The 8,165-nt window shown below is 38.2% G+C and overlaps 1 long non-coding RNA gene across 1 annotated transcript; it reads left to right on the top strand.

Annotated features, from left to right (window-relative positions):
* Positions 1–3,219: 3,219 nt before the first annotated feature.
* On the top strand, positions 3,220–7,953 carry LOC114875669. Its single transcript, XR_003789270.2, has 3 exons — positions 3,220–4,147; positions 7,513–7,691; positions 7,805–7,953. It is a non-coding gene; the product is annotated as an uncharacterized LOC114875669 (long non-coding RNA).
* Positions 7,954–8,165: the final 212 nt, after the last annotated feature.

Genomic DNA, 8,165 nt, shown 5'->3' with positions numbered 1-8,165 from the left:
CTCCGGGTCCCGCCGTCTTCGCACCCCTTTTCTTGGGGTCAGCAGCTCTTTGTGCCGTAGGGGGCTCCCTCGGCTGCTGCTTTGGCACGGTTTTTCCGGTGGGGAGCTTCTTGGCGCGTGTCTCTTGGCATCGTGCCAGCTCCCAGGCGAATTCTCGCCTGAGGCCCGCCACAGTCCGTTCAATGAGGGCCGTGATGCCCTCCATGAGCGCGGCGGTCTCAGGCGCCCCGGTCCTTTCGGGCGCGGCGGAAGCCGCGTCCTCGGAGGGACCGGCCTCAACCCGCTCCACAGCCCCCCTGGGGGGCGACGGTGAGCGCACCGGGGCGGGGTCCTCTATCTCCTCCGGCGTGGTCGTCCTGCGGCAGTTCCTCTTCGGCCGTGTCTCCTCTTCCAGCGGGGACGCCGGCCGCGACGCCTTCCTGGTGCCAGGGGCGGCCGGGGCTTCTACCGCCGGGGCCCTCTCGCGCAGAACCTCCAGCTCCCGCCGCAGCGTCGCAATCTCCTCCCCTTGTGACGCTGTAATTGGGCCCTGAGCTCCTCCGTTTCGTGGTCGTCGCGGTGCCGCTCGGCCCTCAGCCCCAGCTCGCTTACGACCGCCTCCACGTCGCTTCTCGACCTTTACGGCGCCCTCCATGGCGCGCGCCACAAGGTCTGGCGAGGGGAGGTGGCGCACCTCCCGCGCAATTTCCTCCGTCTCCCTCAGCTTCAAGGCCGACCGGCTTGGCTGGCGGGGTGCATCCACCAGCCACCCCTGGTGCTAACTCCAGGGGCACCCTCCTCACCGCGTGCCGCAGCTTGGGGCTAGGGATTTTTGAAGAGATTGTCATCCTCGCAGGCCGGCCGGTTAAGGCAAGCCTCCCGTTCCAGCGAAACTTGACCACTGGATTACGGTATAGTTGCTAGGGCACTCCGGGTTCGCTACCCGCGCCAGACTGCCACGCAGCCTGGCCCCTGGAGAACTCAACGACGCCGCTGCAACCTTCATCGCCTCTCAGCCCTGGACCTTACCGGCATTAGTTGAGCTCCGATAATAAGACAACTTCACATTGCTATGATCGACGCTCTTATCGTTTATCGACGCTCCAACATAAACGTACCCTAATAGGTATTTCGGAGCGAATCCGGTAACCGAATGTTCAGTTTCATTGTACTTTCGTGCGCATTCTTGTGCTATGGTCGTCCATGCTGATTTTTTCCTTTCTTTCTTATTAATCTTACATCTGATTTTATTGACCAATGTTTGGTTCAGTCTTTCATTCAGGCCATTGGAGAGGAGTGAATTCACAGCTGTAAAGATCATTGGTATGTCCCTGTCGTGCAAGAACTTTTTAAAGGGTATAGCAGGATAAGATGGTCAAAAGTGCCCTTGAGCCGAATTTGCTTCGCAATGCACCATTCGATAGCATATCCCAAAAAACCATGGTACACCAAGTTTCAACCCTGTACCTCAACCGGGAGGGTAGTTACAGGGTAAGAAAGAAAAAGTAGTTTTTGTCATATTTTCCCTATTTAATGGCATTCAAAAAATCTGAAAAAATTCTAGAATATTCTAGCCATGTTTCTTTATGATAGTGAATTTTTTCAGATTTTTCGTCTGCAAATCCTAGGCGTGAAAAATCAAAAACGCAAAAAAAAGTCGAAAAATTGAGATTTCGGGTAGAAGCTTTCGAGATACTAGATTTTTACTTTTACAGTAGTTAGATATTAGCATGATTGGTGTCCGCAATTTTTTTCAGATTTTTCATTCTGGTGCGTCAAACCGAAAAAAATCAAAAACCGATATTTTCGACATATTTCGTGCGATAACATGAGAAATACTTTGAATTTTTACATTTCCTTTACACACTTAGTGCATTATATGATTTCTAACATTTGTGCACTGGATGCAGTAAAATCTGAATGGAGAAAGTGAAGTTATTGCAAATAATTGAAAATTACGCACCTTATCTGCTAAAATATTAGAAAGTTTTTCAACGTCGCCGATGGCTAAGTCGGTAAGGTGTCCGTCTATGGAACCGCTGGAAACTGTTTTGTCTCGAGTTCGCGCCCCATGTATGTACAATTTTATTTTTTTTCATAAAACAATTTTTTTTGTAATTATTAATTACATAAGAATATACAATAATCATTTAATAACGTATGAAAATAATTTTGAAATATTTTATTATTAAGTATACATAAAAATAAGTGGTGCACTACCGACTCTTTGGCTATATGTACAATGAAGGTAAAATATACATATATTGCTTTCAATATCCATCATAACCCAACAACCACGCGGCTTTTCAATTAACAAGATATTGGGAGCTATCCGTAATTAGAACAATACGTAATCAGAAAATCGGTAGTGCACCACTTATTTTTATGTATACTTAATAATAAAATATTTCAAAATTATTTTCATACGTTATTAAATGATTATTGTATATTCTTATGTAATTAATAATTACAAAAAAAATTGTTTTATGAAAAAAAATAAAATTGTACATACATGGGGCGCGAACTCGAGACAAAACAGTTTCCAGCGGTTCCATAGACGGACACCTTACCGACTTAGCCATCGGCGAAGTTGAAAAACTTTCTAATATTTTAGCAGATAAGGTGCGTAATTTTCAATTATTTGCAATAACTTCACTTTCTCCATTCAGATTTTACTGCATCCAGTGCACAAATGTTAGAAATCATATAATGCACTAAGTGTGTAAAGGAAATGTAAAAATTCAAAGTATTTCTCATGTTATCGCACGAAATATGTCGAAAATATCGGTTTTTGATTTTTTTCGGTTTGACGCACCAGAATGAAAAATCTGAAAAAAATTAAGGACACCAATCATGCTAATATCTAACTACTGTAAAAGTAAAAATCTAGTATCTCGAAAGCTTCTACCCGAAATCTCAATTTTTCGACTTTTTTTTGCGTTTTTGATTTTTCACGCCTAGGATTTGCAGACGAAAAATCTGAAAAAATTCACTATCATAAAGAAACATGGCTAGAATATTCTAGAATTTTTTCAGGTTTTTTGAATGCCATTAAATAGGGAAAATATGACAAAAACTACTTTTTCTTTCTTACCCTGTAACTACCCTCCCGGTTGAGGTACAGGGTTGAAACCTGGTGTACCATGGTTTTTTGGGATATGCTATCGAATGGTGCATTGCGAAGCAAATTCGGCTCAAGGGCACTTTTGACCATCTTATCCTGCTATACCCTTTCTTAGAATTTATTCCTGGGTACTGATCCGTCAGAATCATACCAATTTCATTGCTATCCGATACGTTTTTAACGAGTTTTATAAAGTCGTATGCGTATCTTGTAAAATGGTCGACCAGGAGATGCAAGTATTTTTTTGTTGATCTGGATCCTCCAAAACCTCCCACCGTATCTATGGAGACTATGTCAAAAGGATCCGCAGTCGAACCCAAATAAGATATTAAGCCGAAATTTTGTTGACCTCTCGATTTATTTCTTAAGCAGATTTCACAGTGTTGGATAACCAACGCCACTAATCATAACACAAACACTATAGATTCATCCTCAGCCAAACATCCTAAACCACGATTCCTAATCTTTACTCATCCTGCACTTCGTTCCTTTCCTTAGTCACACTGTTCCTTGACATCTCCCCTATTCCTGATTCATCCTGCACTTCGTACCCTGACCATCGTCCCTATCCCTTACTCATCCTGCACTTTGTACCTTTCCGTAGTCACACTGTTCCTCGACTTAATATATAGGCGGGACAAATTGTATACTTTAAATGTTAATAGCTTTTTTGCTACGCACTAGCAGCCAACGCAAATGATGAGAAATAAAAACAAGCGGCGACGACAAAACACTAACGAAACCAAACTAAAAGTGGTGGGATAGAGGAGAAGAAGTGAGGGAAGGAAATGAGAGAAACAAACTTTCGCACTTTAACGATACGGAAACCGTTAATGTGCATATTACCTAGGTAAAGTGCGAAAAGCTCTTGATTCCGCACATTAACGGAGCAAATCAGTTAATCTGCAGATTAACTAGGTAATGTGCACATTAACAGCTTTCGCACTTTAGCGGTAACACATACATAGAGTAATCGTTATAAAGTAGTATTTATCTCATTACATCAAGAAGAAGAGCACATAATCGAGACCCATCAATAAACAAGTAAGTTAAATCCAAAATCAAAGCCAAATTGTGTTTACCATTAATTAGTAATTAGTTTTGTGCGTTATAAGTATAGATATTATTGCTGTGAATTCTAGTCTTTTCTGTTTCCACAACCTCTAATCGATCTATACAGCTATAGAAGTCCCACAAGGGGAACTACCCAAGTGTAACACTCACTTATTAATGAAACTTTGCCACCTTGCAGAGCACGACGAACTGAACACACCTCTACCCCATTTTGGGAGCAGACGGCTAATTGTTTAAAAGATATTAACAATTAAAGTTAGTTACTCCTTACATTGAGAAGTATTACAAACTTACACATACAAACAGTTAGCTCCGCGGTAAAACGCACGACCCCCAATCTAAAGGTCCGCGGTTCAAATCCATGGTCTTCAACTTTTATTTTTAAGTTATAATTTGTATCTTTTTGAATAACTATTACAGCTGTGCTATAATCATTGCATTTATTAATAATTAATTAGATACGCTGCAATATTTATAGAATTTAAGTGATGCTTTCTATTGAGTACGTACAGGGTGTAAAAAAATTAAATGTCACGACCTATATGGGGTGATTCTACACCTCTGGATCGGTGGAGATCTGTCAAAGAAAGCGACCGCAAAATTGACCTTGACTCCTAATTTCAAGGTCACACTTTTTTATTGGCTTATCGTATAGTGCTCATCGAGGGGATAAAAAGTCTGAAAGGAACCATGTGCCGGAAATCAACCCTTCTCCTAGAAAAAAGCCGTCAAAGTTTCCATATACGTTAATGCATTAAACTTTGAGTCGCACGGTACCCCTCTCCAGTGATCTTGGCGCGTCAGTCTCGTGTATCGCTCGAATTTCATGGTATAGGACAATTCCTGAATTTCAGTCACAATGCCAGCATATAGGAAGGGTAAATTCTAAGAGAGCATATTTAAAAAGACAAAATAACTACTGCGTTTAAATGAAAATAAAAATGAATTTAATCGAAACATTCGTAATATAATATAATATGATACAAGTATGATAAGTAATATAATATATAAATAACAATAATAAAAGTAATACAATAATAATAAAAATATAATATAAAATAATTATATAAAATAATAATATATAATATAAGATAATAATAATAATAAGTAATATAATAATAAATATAATAAGATAATAAATATTTGATGCAGTCCTTTGCGTAATAATTAACTGATGCATTAACTGCATATATGCCATGTGTAAACGAACTGTGAAATGATAAAACTAAACATCTATCTTGCGTTTATATTCGAAGTGCAAAACTTCAGTGAATTAAATTCATTTTTATGTTCTTTTACACGCAGTAGTTATTTTGTCTTTTTAAATATGCTCTCTTAGAATTTACCCTTCCTATATGCTGGCATTGTGATTGAAATTCAAGAATTGTCCTATAGCATGAAATTAGAGCGATACGCGAGACTGCCGCGCCAAGATCACTGGAGAGGGGTACCGGGCGACTCAACGTTTAATGCATTATGGTATATGGAAACTTTGACGGCTTTTTTCTAGGAGAAGGGTTGATTTCCGGCACATGGTTCCTTTCAGACTTTTTATCCCCTCGATGAGCACTATACGATAAACCAATAAAAAAGTTTGACCTTGAATTTAGGGGTCAAGGTCAATTTTGCGGTCGCTTTTTTTGACAGATCTCCACCGATCCAGAGGTGTAGAATCACCCCATATAGGTCGTGACATTTAATTTTTTTACACCCTGTACATTTGCATCGTTACTGCATTCGAAATTTATACTACCGTGCCAATTTATAATTTATATTTACAAGTAGTTACAGTAATATGTAGTTATTTATAATTATTTACAAGTACTTGTATCTATTTACAATAATTGCGTGTGTGTAATAACAAATAAACGCTTGTGAATTTCGAATGCAGTAACAATGCAAATGTACGTACTGGATGGAAAACATGACATAAATTCTATAAAAAAATCAGGGTATGTAATTAACTATTAATAAATGCAATGATTATAGCATAACCGTAATAGTTATTCAAAAAGAGACAAATTATAATTAACAAAAAAAAAACGGTGAATCATGGATTTCAACCTTGGACCTTCAGATTGCGAGTCATACGTTTTACCGGATAGGTAATCGTTTGTATATACAAGCCTGTCATACTTCTCAATGTACGGAGTAACTAACTTTAATTGTTAATATCTTTTAAACAATTACCCGTCTGCCCCCAAAATAGGTATAGGCATGTTCAGCTCGACGAGCGCTACAAGGTCGCTAAGTTTCATTAATAAGTGAGCGTTACACTTGAGTAGTTCGTCTTGCCAGTAAGAACAAACTGAAGAATGAATCGCTTATTTGATGAAGCAAATACGGTCAGAGAAATATGTATAACTTTTGACAGGTATAGGTTAGAGTTAATCACATCTTGAAAGTACTTATTAAAATATTACAAGTAGAATCAACCGCACATTGCATGAAATAGAATGCAAGATGGAATAATGTTGCCCAGTAATAAATACGTGCAAGTTTATTTGAGTTTATTAGGATTTTATATGCTGTTGACAATACGGCATTGCATGGTACGTACATTGGATAAACTTTACTTTACCGGACCCAAAATTTTGGACGTTTTTTTTTTGATTGATAGGTTTTTTGCGTAGAATCTGAAAATGCAAGTCTCAACTTTAGGAATTCAGTGGTTAAAAAGTTATAAGTGTGTAAAGTTTGACATTTTTAGCGGATTTGCTACATTACTGTGACGCCATATTGCCTTATATGTATAACCTGATTGGTTCTCACATGGGCAGTACAGTCTGTTTGTAAAATAAATATAAACCTAACTAACTCAGACAGTATGAAATGTACGGTTTGTCTGTATCCGCCAAAGTAGTCGGCACCCACATGAATCTGCCTGCAGCTAGCGACACCGTTCATTGGACAAGAAGTCAATATGGCGTCACAGTACCGTAGCAAATGCGCTAAAAATATCAAACTTTACATGCTTATAACTTTTGAACCATTGAATTCCTAAAGTTGAGACTTGCATTTTTGGATTCTCCGCATCAAAAACTATAGATTCAAAAAAAAAAAGTCCAAAATTTTGGGTCCGGTAAAGTAAAGTTCACCCCGTACATTCATACGGATTTTTGGCTACTCTTTCTAAAGTAACATGTAACTTTTTACATCAATAAAAAGAGCATATAATAAAGGCATTCCGATAATAGAGTATGACAATCAAAATCAAAATGGGGGTATATTTGTCATTATTTGGTCATTAATTTGGTGGATTGCAAATACAGGTGCAGTTGAATATAATGTATCAATATATAATAATATGACTTCTTCTTTTTATATATTTTCAGTATCTGTTCACACATTGATGGGGAAATTACAACCAAAAAATTATAGAGCAGAAAAATTGAATAGATACATTAAGGAAATTAACCAGCGTAGAATGAAATACTAGGACAAATATCAAAAATGTACTCTGAAAATACATGCAGTTACTTTCTCGCAAGATATATCTGAAAATATATTTAAGGTAAAAGAAATATTAAACCTTACTTTCTTCAATACATCCTTTATTTCAAATTAATGTTGTTGAGTACAATATATCAATATATAATAATATGATTTCTTTTTCTTTATTTTCAGCATTTATTCAGACATTGATGAGGAAATTACAACAAAGAATTTATGGAGTAGAAAAATTTGATACATACAGTGAACAAATTATCCAAGGAAGAGGATTATTAAATTAGATAAGTTTGTCTTCCAAATCATGGACTATAAAAACAATGTAATGCCAGCATATTTTAAGTAAATAAATTAATTGTTGAAAATGAGACTTAAATTGCAATTTCCTGTTCCAATTTCCTTAAGGGGGTAGACACGGGTAATGCAGCGAGGTGACATTACCGGCAAAAATGGGCCTAAAAAGGGGTTTACGGGAATACACTTTTCGTCCTTATATGAGAAGATTTGGGGCTGGGTGAGGGCTCATTCAGCGGGCGTA

Source organism: Osmia bicornis, chromosome 10 (assembly GCF_907164935.1).
Source record: "Osmia bicornis bicornis chromosome 10, iOsmBic2.1, whole genome shotgun sequence".
In the NCBI taxonomy this organism is placed as follows: domain Eukaryota; kingdom Metazoa; phylum Arthropoda; class Insecta; order Hymenoptera; family Megachilidae; genus Osmia; species Osmia bicornis.
This window is presented reverse-complemented; position numbering and strand designations above follow the sequence as displayed.